The following is a 17,414-nucleotide window of genomic DNA, read 5'->3' as shown; positions in this document are numbered from 1 at the left end:
TCTATGGATGAGGAATTTCAGTGGAAAGGATAGGGCTGGAGAAACTGGAGGTATTCCCTTTGAAGAAAAGAAGATTGAGGGAAGATATATTGGAGATTAACTCAAATATGATAGGGTTAGACAAAGCAGCTAATCTCAGAAGTGTTATGGTACAGAAGGAGGCCATTCAGCCCATTACACCATTTCCAAATGGTCATTATAACTTTGTGCAAATCCCCTACATTTTCCCATACCCTTATAGATTTTCTATCTACACATACATTTGATGCCTTATTGAATGTCTCAAATGAACCTGCCTTCACTACACCACCAGACAGTGTATTCCAGACCCAAAGTTGTTGTGCGAAAAGTGTCTTCTCATCTCACATTTGTTTATGTTACAAATAACTTTCAATCTGTGCAGTCTTGTTCTTGATCTTTTAATGAATGGGAATGGTTTCTCTCAAACTACTGCAACACAGCCCCTCATGATTGTGAAAACTTCTATCAGATCTTCTCTCAATAAACCTACTCACCATAGAAAACAGTCCCAATGTCTTCAATCTATTGCAAGATAAAGTTCCTCACCCTTGGAACCAAGCCATGATGTATCTAGATAGAATGCTTTCTATGGTGCATCTATCAAAATTAATAAAAGTCTTTACATGCTGATTTTCCTTTGCCTCCTAAGGAAATAGAGGTGTTGTGCTTGTTTTATGCAGCAAGTCGTGACATGAAAGTTGTTGCCTACCAGATTAATGGAAGCAAAGATGATTCAATGATTTCAACAGAAACTGGGCATTTTAGGGAATTAAACTTGCAGGACTACTGGTGTAGAAATGCGTGACAGGATAAAATTTGTTGCTCTGCAGAGAACCGACATAAACTGAATGGCCTCTTGTGTTGCAATGACTCTATGAGGAAGGATCTTCATGTTAGTGTTTTCACTTTTTATTTCAGATCTCCAACATCTTCCCAATTTTGATTTGGTGCTCTTGAAGGGCAACTGGAGTCCTTGTTCAGCACCTCATCCAAAAGGTGGTGCCTACAACAATGCAGCACACCCTCAATAAAAGGCTGGCAGAGCCACCTAGATCTTGAGGTCAAGTGTCCAGTGGGGGACAAGGGTCCATAATTTCCTAATTCCAGGTACAGAAAACGTCATCCGTTGGCTCACCTCATTGTGGTCTTTGCATCAGTTTCCCAGCTCATTTGTTCATGTGTGGCATTTGCACAGTTCTCCAAGGAGAACTGTGCAAAGACTGGGCGGCACGGTGGCACAGTGGGGGTGGCACGGTGGCACAGTGGTTAGCACTGCTGCCTCACAGCACCAGAGACCCGGGTTCAATTCCCGACTCAGGCGACTGACTGTGTGGAGTTTGCACATTCTCCCCGTGTCCGTGTGGGTTTCCTCCGGGTGCTCCGGTTTCCTCCCATAGTCCAAAGATGTGCAGGTCAGGTGAATTGGCCATGCTAAATTGCCCGTAGTGTTAGGTTGTAGGGGTATGGGTGGGTTGCGCTTCGGCGGGGCGGTGTGGACTTGTTGGGCCAAAGGGCCTGTTTCCACACTGTAAGTAATCTAATCTAATGAGACTGAAATTTCCCTTACCCTTGCTTCCTGCACACACACAAATCCACTTCGGACAATGATCATTGATAGACAAGAGGAGGATTATCAGCTCCGTGAGTTAGTACACCTTGCCTCACCAGGATAGGCTAACTCAGCGGTGAATAAGGTTGAAGCCATTCCAAACCCATTGGATTCCTGAAGAAGGGCTCATGCCCGAAACGTCGATTCTCCTGCTTCTTGGATGCTGCCTGACCTGCTGCGCTTTTCCAGCAACACATTTTCACCACTGGATAAGACTTCCACTTACTTTCCATCTTTGCCAAGACACTTGAGTTATAAGCCAAGTGTGAGGCAGGTTTCGTACCTTTGCTTTCGTCACAAAGATTCTGAGTGGCAGCAATTTATTTCACAGGTCATTTGTGAGAAATCAAGAGAGCAAGATGACCTCTACAAACAGTGTCCAGCAGTGCTGCTGATTTCTCACTGGTTTGCTGTGTACAGTGTGCATTTTCTAGGAGTTGATGGTAAGAGAACAATGGTTGGACTACCAGTGGAGGAGATAGCTTGAATCAATTTGTGTGTGCCATGGAACTAGCAAAGTAAGTTATGGGGTGGGAGGTGATTATATAGTCATATTGACACTAGGCCAGGACTATTGTTCTGGTGGAATGGGGTTCTTGTCTGTGTGCAAATTTAAATTTGATTAATGAATCTGGAATTAACAGCTAGCTTTCATAATGTGATTGGGAAGCTATCAATATTTATCTTAAAAACTGACCTGATTCTCTAAATCCTTCAGGAAAGGAAATCTGCCATTCTTACCTGGTCTGTCTGATACATGACTCCAGACCTACAGCAATGTGATTGAATCTTAACTGCCCTCTGGAATGGCCAAGTAAACCATTCAGATCTTGAGCAATTATTGATGGGCAATGAATGGTGTCCTTTCCATCAATACTCTCAAGTATTGAAAAATTCAAGATAAGAAGAGAGGGGGACCTTTTGCAGGAGAGTAGGTGAGCCCTGAATTTAACATGTCACCAAAGAGGTAGCACAATGAGGCATTCGCTCAGTACTGCATTAGAGGGTTAGCCTGGATTATAGCGCTGAAGTCACTAGCTTGGGACTTGAAATTCCAATTTGCTGACTCAAGGCAAAAGGTCCAGCATAAGACTTAGCTAACACCAAAGTGCCCTCAGTGCTATTTCTGTCCTTACCACAGCTGTGCTACAGTGTACAGAGATAGAAAGGAATGCATTTCAGTAGCATCTTTCATTATTTCAGGTGGCCTCAATGATTTTGCAGTCAATAGACCTCTTATGAGGTGTAGTCAATGGTATTATGTAGGAAATTTAGCAACCAATTTGCAAACAGCAAGATCCCACAAGAAGTATCTACTGTTGTGGTGTTGTTCAAGGTTTAATTGTTAGCATGTAAACTGTGCCTTAAGAAAAGTAACAGATGTCTCACTAAATAAAAATACTAAAATCTCCAGCTAAAAACTGAAGGGGGACAGCCCTACAGTGTGAGGATTAGAAAGGCTCCTTATGTAATTTTTCATAGTTTCACACTAAACTTTCAATTCGTAACATCATTCAACAGCACTGTCATTCTGTGACAATTAAATACATCAGTATTATTCCCAATTAAAGCGTATCACTCTTTAATCACAGTATTTTCTCCTGTGGAAGACAAGATGTCTTTTTAGAGATGGACGTTTGCTTTAACTCCTTTTGCAACCAATCCCAAGCGAGGCTACACTAAATAGAAAGTGTACAAAATTGTAGAATCCTTAATAATGACGTTCAAATTGATCAGTGAGCAAACAATGTGATTGATTCATGCAAAACCAGCTCACTCATGTCTAGTTGAAACTGATACAGTGCACGTTTGGAATTTGAGGTATAATTTAGCTTTAAGTATGATGGAATGTGCAAGTTCATGTTGTTAATATTTATTTATTTGTTAACATTTGTTAGTTTGTAAAGATATAATCATTGGCAACAACAAAGACTTGTAATTATATTGCGCTATTCTTTGAAATACCAGGTGCTGGAGAATGGAATTGGACCCAATCTTTACACACTTCTCTAAACATTTATTTACAGAAACGTAGGATTCAAACATATTCTTCTCCTCCTCCAGGCATTGCCTCAGTCAGTTCCTTTTGCAGGAATGCGTGTGAATTTGCTTTTGATTTTATTGTCACGCGTATTTTGCAGCGAGAATACAATAGAAGACAGTGAAAAGCTGCCATTACGCACCACAAAATGGCACCATTTTGAATAATTTAAGAATAAGGAAAGAAAGAGAAAGATATAGCTTGAAAGGAGTCCATCAGTCCTGAGCAAGCTCATCACCTTCAACGATGCGTATGCCATCATTTCCCTGACACAACTTCACGGCCGGCTACACCAGACCCAGCTAACATCGAAGTAGTCAATAGGCAGGCACCATTTTTTGCCATTGGGCCTACGTTGGGTCTCCTATGCCAATGCCACAGCCACCGAGTCCTGTGTTAGCTCCAGAAAAGTAAGTAGTGGCTGACTCTCCTTCACGCTGGGCCCGCTCAAGACCTATGCCTTGGGCCCACTTGAATCCCCAATTATAGACCACAAGTTGCACACAGCTAATCTCCGGGTGACGCCTCTATTGTATTAAAAGAACTCAGTTTGTTTCACAGAAGGGGCAATCAACCAAGGGAATGCAATGGAGTCACTCAACAAAATGAAAAGGATGGGTGGCCAAAAGTTTAGTCAGAGATCAAGAGAGAAAATAAGCTTGCATTTGTGCATCACTTTTCTTGTTCACCAGATGTCCTAAAGCACTTTCGAAGGAAGATGTGATTTTGAAGTGTTTCCCCTTGCTGTACTATAAGAAATTCAGCAGCTAATGTGCATACAGCCAGCTCCCACAGGTAACTGTAGGATAATGACCTGATTAACAATAATCTCTTTTGAGGGACAAATATTGGAAGATAAATCACAAGCTGTTCATTGAAATCTATGGAATTTTTACAAATTTCCATCTCTGAGGGCAGATGGGCCTTGGTTTAACATCTAAACAAAAATCAGTACCTCTGACAGGGTAGCACTCTCTCAGTCCTGCATGGTCAAACGTGAATTTTAGTAAGACTTGAGTCTGTAACCTTTAGAATTTAAAATCCCCCTTTTACTGTGGCTGACACTGTTGACCCACTTTTCTTTATTCATTCAGGGGATGAGGGCATCACTGGCTAGCCCAGCATTAATTACCCATCCCCAATTGTCCAGAGGGCAGTTAAGAGTCAACCGTATTTCTGTGGGTTTGGAGTCACATGGGGGCCAAACCAGGTAAGGATGGCAGTTTCCTTCCCAAAAGTTTTAGTGAAGCAGATGGGTTTTTAACACAACAATCACCAATGGATTCATGGTCATCATCAGACTCTTAATTCCAGATTTTAATTGAATTTGAATTCCACCACCTGCTATGGCATGATTCAAACCCAGGTCCCCAAAATATTACCTGAATCTTAACAGTCCGGTGATAACAACACTGGGCCATCGTCTCCCTTTAAATAAAAGTCAATAGAGATAGTAAGGCTGAAAATATATGGGGCAAAATCTTATGCTTTTTTTTAGGTCAAGTAGGAGTTATATTGATTTTTTTTTAATTGAAGGATTCCCATTGTGAGGCTTGGTGAGCTTTATTCACCATATCTTATGAAACTTGCCTCATTAACCACCTACCCCACAACCTACGGAGTCTGTAAAGTCCAATTCCAGTCCCATTGTACTCTGCAGTCAACCCTGAATAATGTGCCACTCAGCAGATGTCCCAGAAACCACCAGCAGCTTTGTGTCAAAGCTGTCCTCAAAGGTCCATTGTTCAGCTGGACAGTCGACATGAGTCTGGGGGTGCCCTGCATATTGCTGGATATGGCAGGCAACAGGGAAATCATCACCAGGCTTTGTGGGCAGGGACCCTGGTGGTCCTGCTGGATGGGCTGGTGCAGAAGTGAGATTTCCTCTTCCCCCGTAGGATCAGCAGTGGATGTCATGACACCAGATCATGCCAACCTTGCTCAAGGTTGGTACTGGGGTTGAAACCACTCTCGGCCACCTGGAGGAATGCTCAGCAAGACAGGAGGAAGCTCAGCATTCCTTCAGAATAAGGATCACCAAGGTTTCTCCCATCCCTCACAGTTACCTTATCTCTGCAACTGTACCCGTCTCCCATCAAGGCTCATGCTCTACCACTCTCATAAGCCTGCTACCTTTTCCTCACTCTCTGTCCAACTCCCAGCAATACTCACCCTGCATGTCCTTTGTGCTAGGAGACAATGGGGCCTGCAGATGCTGGAGAGATCAGAGTTGAGAGTGTGTTGCTGGAAAAGCACAGCAGGTCAGGCAGCATCCGAGGAGCAGGACAATCAAAGTTTCAGGCCAGAGCCCTTCATCAGGAATGAGGCTGGGAGCCTTGGGGGGGTGGAGAGATAAATGGGGAGAAGGTAGCTGAAAGTGCAGTAGGTGGATGGAGGGGAGGGGTAAAGGTGATAGGTCAGAGAAGAGGGTGGAGCGGATAGATGGGAAGGAAGATTGACAGGTGGGACAGATCATGAGGGCAGTGTTGAGCTGGAAGGTTGGAACTGGAGTAAGGTGGGGGGGAGGGGAAATGAGGAAACTGGTGAAGTTCACATTGATGCTCTGGGGTTGAAGGGTCCCGAGGTGGAAGATAAGGCATTCTTCCTCCAGGTGTTGGGTGGTGAGGGAGTGATGATGGAGGAGGCCCAGGACCTGCATGTCCTTAGCAGAGTGGGAGTCCTTTGTGCTGTCTACCCACCTTGGACACCTTCCATCTACACCAAAGACAACAGCCACTTTCATCTCCATTAATATCTGCCTCTCTGTCATCCCAATAGGGTAGAGACAGTCAAGACAGGTGGGCAGCCTGTTGTTCAGCTCCTTACCCCTTTGTGTGGATAGGGCCTTAACATTGATGGCTCCGAATAGCGGATTGAGAGTTTTAAAGCCCCTGAGTGGTAATAGAGACTGCCCTTGACTTACTGTATGACAACTCCCTGAGTGAAGGCTGTACCCTGTTGGCTTGACTGAAGGTCATCAACCATGTCAAGCTTCCTGCTTTTGTATCTGTGCTAAATGGCAAGGCAAGGTGGAAGTAATATAAGCCTCCTATCGCTGACTGAGGGGACAGAGTTTTGAAAGCCAAAGCTGGGCAAGGATACTGTAACCATTCAGAAAGGTGAGAGTGCACAAAGAGAGCAAATAGCGAACCTGGAGTTGTAAGCCTGGTCCAGCTCATGAGCTGGATGTGTGTCGCTTCGTGCACAGTGTCTGTGCTGCAGCATTGCAATGATAGTTGCCTAGTGAGAGTGCACTGTAAGTGGATCACAGATGGATCAGGAGGGATCTTGGAGGCTGGCATATGTCAGATACATAGTGTCCATGGAGTGTGACCTGCAATGTCAGTGCCTGGTGTCCAACATGGACATCTTTCAAATGGCTAGCTGATATTGGCAGGTAGGAGAAAGTGAGGACTGCAGATGCTCGAGTCACCACATTCCTGATGAAGGGCTTATGCTTGAAACATTGACTCTCCTGCTCCTCAGATACTGCCTGACCGGCTGTGCTTTTCCAATGCCTCACTTTTTTGACTCTGATATCGGCAAGTGCATACTCTAGTCTTCATGTTGTTTTCCTGATGTTTAGCTTGGTTGGTGAGTTTAGTTAGATAAAATGTTAAATATTAGTAAGGTGTGTCAGACCAGCATGACTCACAACTGCCCAGCCAGAAACTTGCCATACCACTTGTAAAAAACCATGAAACAGTGAGTGAGATGCTCCTGACTTTGAAATGGGCCTCACCAGATCTCTTATTTAGTTCGACCATCAATCACAACATGGCCCACACCACTCAGGCTCCAATAAGATTCCACAACTCTTTAATTTAAAATATTGCAATGGAAGTGGATTAAGCACAGATGTCTCACTGCTCTCAATGAAAGAAAAGAGACATTATAAATAGTTGCCAAAGAATCTAATTTCATCTCAATTCATTCACATGAAGTGTGGGTTGTAGACATTTATTACCCATTTCTAATTATATTTATATTATTCATTTGTAGGATGTGGATGTCACTGGCGAGGCCAATGATAATTACTCATCAGGCATCTGAGAGTCAACCACCCAATATTGCTGTGGGTCTGGAATCTCATGTAGGCCAGACCAGCTGAGGATGGCAGTTTCCTTCCCTAAAGGACATTTATGAACCAGATGTTTTTTTTCTGACAATCAGCAATGGTTTCGTGGTCATCATTAGACACTTAGTTCCAGATTTTAAAAAAAATTAAACTAAACTCCTACCATGGTGGGACTTGAACTCAGGGTCCCCAAAGAGTTAATTGGTGTAACAATAATGCCGCTAGGCCACCACCTTCTGATACTACATGGTGAGCTTTTGTGCTTCAGTATCGTGTATGTGTCTCTGGACCAGGCAGCCAAGATATAATAAGTCCTCCCTGCTGGAGAGGTGTTCTGTAAAGTATCTGAACTAGTTGATACAAAAATATCTGATTTGGAGTGTGGCGATGTATATGACTGAATGGATTGCAGGGAGTCAGTTAAGAGTTCACTATATTATCGTTACAACAGAAATATTACACCAGTTGAAAGGGTCAAGTAAAGACAAATAAGCTGTATTTAAAAGTCAGGCAATTGGTCACCTGTTCTGTGCTTTGTTACCATAGCTATTTACAAAGATTATTTGACATGTCGTAAGTTGTTTGTTTCAAACAACAGCAATGCTTTAGGAGTTGGAGTTGGAAATTAAATGGCTCTGCACATTGTAACGTAAACTTCCATTGGTTCAGCTTTAAGTTCACCACACACAATAAATGGCAGCTCACAATGCACAGTTGTAAGTACTCCTATTTATGTTAACCTGCTTCAAATGATTAGATCTTTTAAATTTATTCTTGGAGTTGTAAGATTATTGCAGTGGATTGCTTTCTTCATAAACAATGCTTTTACTTATTTAACCAGCATTTGTTTGACTGCATAAACTAATGTAGGTGAAAGTGAGGACTGCAGATGCTGGAGATTAGAGTCAAGATTAGAGTAGCGCTGGAAAAGCACAGCAGGTCAGGCAGCATCCGAGGAGGAGGAAAATCGATGTTTTGGGCAGGAGCCCTTCATCAGGAATGAGGCTGGAAGCCTCAGGGTGTGGAGAGACTAATGGGAGGGGAGTGGGGCTGGGGAGATGGTAGTTGAGAGTGCAATAGGTGGATGGAGGAAGGGATAAAGGTGATAGGTCGGGAGGGAGGGTGGAGTAGATATGTGGGAAGGAAGATTGACAGGTGGGACAGGTCATGAGGACAGTGCTGAGCTGGAAGTTTGCAACTGGGATAAGGTGGGCGGAGGGGAAAAGAGGAAACTGGTGAAGTCCACATTGATGCCCTGGGTTGAAGTGTTCCGAGGTGGAAGACAAGGCGTTCTTCCTCCAGGTGTCGGGTGGTGAGGGAGCGGCGGTAGAGGAGGCCTAGGACCTGCATGTCCTCGGCAGAGTGGGAGGGGGAATTGAAATGTTCAGCCACGGGGTGGTGGGATTGATTTGTGCGGGTGTCCCGGAGATGTTCCCTGAAGCGCTCTGCGAGGAGGCGTCCAATCTCCCCAATGTAGAGGAGACCACATCGGGAGCAACTTCCTTCCCACCTATCCGCTCCACCCTCCTCTCCGACCTATCACCTTTACCGCTTCCTCCATCCGCCTATTGCACTCTCAGGTACCTTCTCCACAGCCCCACCCCCTCCCATTTATCTCTCCACCCCCGAGGCTCCCAGCCTCATCCTTGATGAAGGGCTCCTGCCCAAAACGTCGATTTTCCTGCTCCTTGGATGCTGCCTGACCTGCTGTGCTTTACCAGCACCACTCTAATCTAGACTGTGTACACTAATGTGATGACCTCCACTCTTTTAGATGAGGAGCCATTTAAAGGACATTCCTCAAACAGAAACTGCATTTGAGGAGCTCTTGTAGTGTAATGGTAGTGGTCCCTATTTTTGGACAAGAAAGCCCAGGTTTAAGTTCCAACTGCTATAGAGGTGTGTAATACATTGCTGACAGGTTGTTGAGAAGATATCCATAAAATGCATTCAGGCAAAGCATTAAACCTTCATTGCCAAATTACATGTTGATGTTTCATTGTGAAATACTGGAATTCCATGATTGGTTTCATCTTGTGAATTGCATGAACAGGCAACTTCGGTTGTGATGAAATGGTTTTTACAAATATCTTCCTTGGGATTTTCTGTGTGTTACTGACAAACCTGTCCTTAATTGCCCTTAAGATGTTGCTGGTGACTGCCTTCTTGAATTGCTGCAGTCAAGTGCTGTAGGTACCTACTAATGTCATTAAGGAGGGAATTTCAGGATTTTGACCGAACGACACTGAAGGAACAGTTCTGGGGAAGGGTCACTCAACCCAAAACGTTAATTCTGATTTCTCTCCACAGATGCTGCCAGACCTGCTGAGCTTTTCCAATAATCTTTATGTTTGCTTCTGAAGGAATGGAGATACATTTCCAAGGCAGGTTGGTGCATGACTTGGAGGGGAACTTGCAGGTGGTATTGTTCCCATGTATCTGCTGCCTTTGTCATTCTAGATGGTACAGGTTGCAAGTATCAAAGCTGCTGTGGAAAGAGTGACTTGCTGCAGTGCATCTTGTAGAATGACTGCTGCATTGTTAGCAATGGAATGTAGCAACTATAAAATGGCCTACTTTGACCCAGATGGTGTTAAACTTCTCAAGTGTTGTTGGAGCTGCACTTAAGCAGACAAGTGGAGAATATTTTTGACTTGTGCTGTGTAAATGGTCACCAGGCTTTGGGGAGTTAGGAGGTGAGTTATTCATTGCAATATTTCCAATGTCTCTGACCTGCTCTTGTATTTATTTGGCTAGTCCAGTTCAGTTTCTGTTCAATGATAACTCCCTGGATGTTGCTAATGAGGAAATCAGCAAAGGTAATGCCATTGAATGTTAAGAAGACAACGTGTTATCTCATTTGGTGGCATTCAGGTGCTGTAAATCATTGTTTAAACATATCTGAGATGGTTGATATAAAAGCTTAACTTTGTTGATCTCTGCTCTGTGACAATAAAAATGAATCAATACCTTTACAGGTTTGAATCCTGGAAATTGAATTAATCCTACATGGTGAGAGCAATATTAGGCCACAGTTTTTATTTCCTATGTTCAATGAACATTAATATTCAACTGCATGGCATGAGACTGAGTGACTTTTCAGTCGGACCATGCAGGTACAGGTGACAGGGTCTTATTACTTAATCAGTTTGGTTTTTTTAATGACTATCTCATAGCTCCTTTAACAGCCTTCCTAGATCCAAGCCACAAAAGGCCAGATTTCCCAGATTAAACTTTACAACATGCTCTGGTTAGATTTGGACTCAGGAATTGCAGTTTGCCAGTTCAGTCATCATATTCACAAGTTTACCATACTCTTCCTTGTGAAGTGGTGAGAGGTGACCAGCAGTCATGAGTGTAGAGAGTACTGTTTCAGATTGATCAAAGATTCCCACTTTTGGGATATAAGATCAACCATTATGCATCAGAGCCAGCAGTAGAGGTAAGCATTCTATGGTTTGCCCCATTGATGTGTGTTAACTCTAATCTCAACTGCAGGATACTTATAATGCACTAATATGAGGGCATCCGGTTTTTACAACAGATTGAGTGAGATTGACAACATGGGCTGGAAACAAGCACACATTAGATTTTGGAGTTGCACATGTGAATGAGATGGACATGATGATTAAGTGCAGAGTCCACTTGCTAATCAAAATACCTACGTCTAATGGACTAGAATAGTTAAACAGAGTTGGCCAGATGTAATTGTCCATGTGCAAAGTAGCCAAAGAGTCTACCCATCCTTCCAACCTTTGATTTCTAACAATTAGCCAATCAGCTCCCAAGTGAAAAATGGTCAACAAAGGGGCACTGAGAGGGTAAATGGAAGATTTTTCCCAGGGCTGGGGAAATCCAAACTAGAGGACGTAGGTTTAAGGTGAGAGAGAAAAGATTTAAAAGGCACCTAAGGGGCAACTTTTTCCATGCATAGAGTAGTGTGTGTATGGAATGAGCTGCCAGAGGAAGCGGTGGAGGCTAGTACAATTACAATATTTAAAAGGCATCTGGATGGGTATATGAATAGGGTTTAGGGGATATGCGCCAAATGCTGGCGAATGGGACTAGATTGATTTCAGATATCTGGTTGGCATGGACGGGTTGGGTTTGTTTTTGTGCTGTATGTCTCTATGACTCTCAAGAAGTTGACAGTCAGCCCTGGGACACATCTGCTGTTCTTCCTCTGGTACCCTTATATAGCAACTTCAAGGCTGTGGCATGAACCTCCCTCCTGGTGCCTCCATTCCCACCTGGCGCTATTCTTTGCACCTTCAGGAGGACCTGTTCTTGACTGGGCACAGATCACTTCATAGAGAAGGTAGTCATCTTTATAGACAGCACTTGGAGAATCTTATCATCTCCTGGATTCACTTTGATCACCTGAATGGTGTTAATGAGAAATTTTCCAGCATTGTTTTCCTTTATCTGGCCTGTCTTTATTTATTTTGCCTCCACAAGAATCTAAATATGTGTCGAGTTGATTGGGAAAGATATAATGAGTGAAGAGGTGTTTAGTCATGATGATCTGGCTATCATGCTTTGACTCAGAATTGAAGGATGAGCCATCTTGCTCCTGTTTATGACTTATGGATACCTGAATAAGTAACAGGAAAGTTAAGACAGTGACATTGGTCCCCACGTTACTCTGTTCCTGAGCTTCCTACTCCATGCCTCCCTGGCCCCAGTCTGAGATTGTAAACGCAGAGCTTGCAATGAGGATCTCAAGTCTGATCCCAAACTGTCCTTCCAAACCCCTATGCGTGCCATCACTAAGAGGGTCTGTTTCTACCTCAGTAACGTCACTTCACTTTGTCCTATCATCGCGTCTTTGCTGCTGAAACATTCTGATGCTTATTTCTTACAATCCAATCTCCAAAATTCTATTCTCCCTGTTTTAATTGTCAGAAAATCCCCTTCATTCATCACTCTTGTGCTCACTGACCTACAAGATAAGCTACAGAAACCTACCAGGGCTCCTTTAGTACATACTTTCAAATCTGTGACTTCGACACTCCAGGTGGACAAGGGCAGCAGATATATGGGAACACCATCACCTGAAATTTCCCATTCAAGTCATTCACTCAGCCTGACTTGGAATTACTGAATATCATTGTTCCTATAATGTCGCTGGGTCAAAATCCTGGAAATCCCTCTCTGAGGGTGTTGTGACTGTACCTATGTTAAATGAACCGCAGCAGTTCAAGAAGACAGCAGTTCACCACCACCTTCTCAAGGGCAACTAGGGACAGGCGATAAATGCTGGGCTAGCCAGTAAAACCCATGCCCTATGAGTGACTAAAGACAAAGTTAAGTAGCACTTCATAGTCCTGATGATGACTCCTTCCAAGACTCTGCTGATGAGCGAGAGAGGTCTGTTGGGGTTGTATTTGTCTTACCTTTAGTGGACATGACTTGCTTAGACAATTCCCACCTGGCAAGGCAGGCTCCAAGGATGTGGCTGTACTGAAATGGTTTGACTGAAGGTGTTGCCAATTTCCATCATTTTAAAGGTGCTAAATAAATACACGATGTTGTTGTTGACCATTGACTATCTGTTGGATCTTTGCCAAGTTATTCTTCTGCAGATTAGATTAGAATAAAGTTAGAAATCACACAACACCAGGTTGCAGTCCAACAGGTTTATTGGAATCACTAGCTTTCGGAGCGCCGCTCCTTCATCAGGTGGTTGTGATTGGGCGGCGCTCCAAAAGCTAGTGCTTCCAATTAAACCTGTTGGACCACAACCTGGTGTTGTGTGATTTGTAACTTTGTACACCCCAGTCCAACACCGGTATCTCCAAATCTAGATTAGAATAGCTTCCCTACAGTGTGGAAACAGGCCATTTGGCCCAACAAGTCCACCCAGACCCGTTCCCTATCCTATATATACCCCTGACGAATGCATCTAACACCATGGACAATTTAACATGGCCAACTCACCTAACCTGCACATCTTTGGATTGTGAGAGGAAACCGGAGCACCCGGAGGGGACCCACATAGACACGAGGAGAATGTGCAGCTACAAGATCTTGTCTTTGTAGACATCAGAATCGAATAAAAAGTAAGGGGGTGAAGTCAAACACTTTGGAAACATTGCTGTAGGCCTTAATTGGAGAATTGTGTATAATTCTGATGACTTCAAAAGCAGTGGTAAGGCCTCTGAGAGGATTGAGTGGAGGTTCACCAGGATGATACTAGGGATGATGGACTTCACTCATGTGGTGAAAATGATGGATGTTATTGGACACCCAATAGAGGGAATCAGAATAATGATATTTTGGGCAAAAGATGAAGGGTTTTTGCCTGAAACGTTGACACCCCTGCTTCTCAGATGCTGCTTGACCATGATGGGATATGAGCCAAAGTCCCTATAAAATAAACCAGGATTGCTGGCTTACTTGTCTAATGGCACCACCACTACACTACCATCACCCCTGAGCTGTATATAACCATTAGAACTTAATTTGTTCCTGCACTTAATTTTAACTGCGATACAAAGGAAGGGAGAGCATTATAATGGTAAGGTTTAGAGTTCAAATTGAGCAATGTAACTTTAATTGAATCATCCTGCATTTATTGAGATGTAAAATGCAGAAAAAAACATAGCCATTCTAACATTTATGACAGGGAGACAAGAAAGCTTGAACAGATTTAACTTATATTGGCTGTAAATGGTGACAATGCTGCTTTAAAATTTAACTAGACCCTTTCCATAAATGACTTGCAGCAGTAGATACAGCATTTAATGGTCATGCTAAATGCAAAGCTCTCTGGTTTTTTTTATTGGCTCTGGAAGGACTTTACACCACACTAAATTCACTGCAGGTGATGTACCTAATTCCACGAGCCAGGTTGATTTTTTTTTATATATATATAAAAGTACATTACGATACTTGTGCAAACATCAAGATGAAGATTACATTTTACAGAATGTGCCCAGAACACAAAAGCACATCAGATACCGAGCACAAGAAAAACTTAACTCAGTCTGGCATTAAGTAAAATATCCTCAAGCGTGAACGTTTTCTGAAGGAAAATGTCAGAATACCCTAGGGGAGAGGGTTTTTAATCTTTATGCTTTCACCCCATTGTCTGTCTACTCCTTCCCTATCCTCAAATATTTCTCATCAATGATGTCAAGATCTAGATTTTGCGAATGAGTGCAAAACAGATTTGTTTTTCTCTCTTCTGACTTTTTTTCCATTTTAAATTCAATAATTTCACACCATAACATTTTCTCAGAGCTGGAATATTCTACTTTTTTACCATTTCCTCTATTTCTGACACAATCTTTTCCAGTTATACCTCATCTACATCCACCTTTACACTATTACACTTCATTTGACCCATTCTTATTCCATTTACACCTCATCTAAACCCATCATTATATTACTTACACCTTATTTAGACCTAAACTTCTACCATTTACATTTCAATTTGATTTATCCTTAGATCATTTACACCTTATCCACACCCATCTTTTTACTGTTTAGGTAGTCCCAACCTTTGCAAACAATTCCTCTATGGATTTCTTTAACACAGAGGACTATTGAGGCTGGGTCATTATGTGTATTTAACATTGAAATAGACAAGTGTTTAATTAGTAAGGAAATCAAGGATTATGGGGGGAAAAATCCAGGAAAGTGGAAATTAAGGATGACAAGATCAGCCATGATCTCATTGAATGGCAGAGCAGTCTCAATGGGCTGAATGGCCTACTTCTGCTACTACAGTTTATGGACTGATGGTCTTACCTAGATCCACAATTTGTTTCTTTAACCTTCACATATTCCCTTCCCTCGTTAGCCTTCCAATGCCATTCTTTCATGACTTAATCACTCCCATCCTCCACCCTGTCATGGATCTTTCTGTTCCTTCCTCCCTTTCATTCCCACTCACTCTCCCCCCAATTATTTTTCACCTCTGCAGTTGCCTCGCCAACCTGCGAGTCTTGACAAAGGACCATTGACCACTGAGTTCCCAGCATTTTTAATCTTTGATTCATATTTCCTGGAAAAAGGGGCAATCTCCTTTCAATCACTTGTTAGATGCTATTAGAGAAGATTGGAGAACATAGAACAGTACAGCACAGGAATGGCTAAACATATTGCCAAATTACACTAATCTTTTTTAACTGCCCTTGATCCATATCCCTCCATTCCTTGCATATTCATGTGCTGATCTAAAAGTCCCTTAAATGCCCCTATCGTATCTGCCTCTACCACCACACTTGTCAGTGCGTTCCAGATCCTCCTGCTCTCTGTGTAAAACATTTGCCGCTTACGTCTCCTTTGAACTTTCCCCCTCTCACCTTAAATGCATGCCCCCTAGTATTTGACATTTCAACTGTGGGAAAAAGATTCTGACCGTCAATCCTAACTGTATGCACTTCATAATTTTACAGACTTCCATCAAGTCTCCCCTCAGCCTCTGCCACACCAGGGAAAACAAGCTGAGTTTTTCTAGCCACTCCTTATAGCTCATACCCTCTAATCCCAGCAGTTTCCTGGTCAACCTCTTCTGCACTCTCTCCAAAGCCTCCACATCCTTCCCGTAATGTGGTGACTAGGACTGAATACATTACTCTTAAGTGTGGCCTAACTAAAGTCTTATAAAGCTGCAACATGATATCCTGAGAAGAGAAGATTAAACAACAAATTTGATAGTGTCCAAAATCATGAGGAAGTAGATGAGGAGAAACTGCTCCATTGATAGAAGAATCCAGAGCCAAAGGGTAATCAATAAAAGAAGTAATTGCAATATGAAGAGAAAATCTTTTATGTGGTGAGAGGCTAGGATCTGGAATTCACTGCCTGCAAGTGTGGTGGAGGTGGATTTAATCAAGATCTTCAACATAAGACGCTGAAGTGAAACCTTTGGAGGGGAAAGGATGTGTGACCTCCAGATATGATAGATCAAATGATCTCCTTCTGTGCTGGAACTGTTCAGTTATCTATTAAGAAAATATGTCCTCATTGGAGGTATGGACTGTTAATAGATGGTGAAAACTATTCCATCTGGTGAGTCGGTCACTCAGAGACCATGTAATAGGATCTAGAGAGGAGATGAAAGAAACCCTATCACTTGGAGAATTAACAAGACCAGGGATGCTCCAGCACAGATGATGGCTGTCACTGAGTCCATTGGTAATGAGGAAAAGGAATTGGACAGTCAATTGAAGTTGAGGAGTTTAGAGAATTATGGAAAGAAAAGAAAATGATATGGAGGGTTAATCTGAACTCCTCTTTCAAAGAGTTAGAATGGGGCGCCATGGGCTGAATGGCCTACTTTGTGCTATCCCATTCCATGACTTAATGCATTTTTCCCAATTGTTAGACTTCTTGAGACTTTCCACTATGAATATAGCATTTTCCTTTAGACGTATTCAAACTGGGCCTGAAATTAGCAAAGGTTTTATCGAATAAAATAACCAAAAGTGCTTTTCATTACCCCAGGCTGTCCCAAAGCATTTCACAACCAATTACTTACTTTTCTGAAGTGCAGTAGCTGTTATTAATGAAAGAAGTGCCACAGTCGGTTGAACACAGCAATTTGCAAAGAATGAGAATGAGGAGGGAATCTGAGCAATGCACCAGTTTAGGTGAAAGAGGTCACTTCCCAGGGGAAGCAGGAGAACTGAACTGGTGAAGTTCTTTATAAAGGG

The sequence above is a fragment of the Chiloscyllium plagiosum genome, unplaced genomic scaffold (genome assembly GCF_037043375.1).
Source record: "Chiloscyllium plagiosum isolate Xiang-an unplaced genomic scaffold, Cpla_swu_hap1 HiC_scaffold_7, whole genome shotgun sequence".
In the NCBI taxonomy this organism is placed as follows: domain Eukaryota; kingdom Metazoa; phylum Chordata; class Chondrichthyes; order Orectolobiformes; family Hemiscylliidae; genus Chiloscyllium; species Chiloscyllium plagiosum.
The sequence above is the reverse complement of the archived record's forward strand: the minus strand, read 5'-3'. Positions refer to the sequence as shown.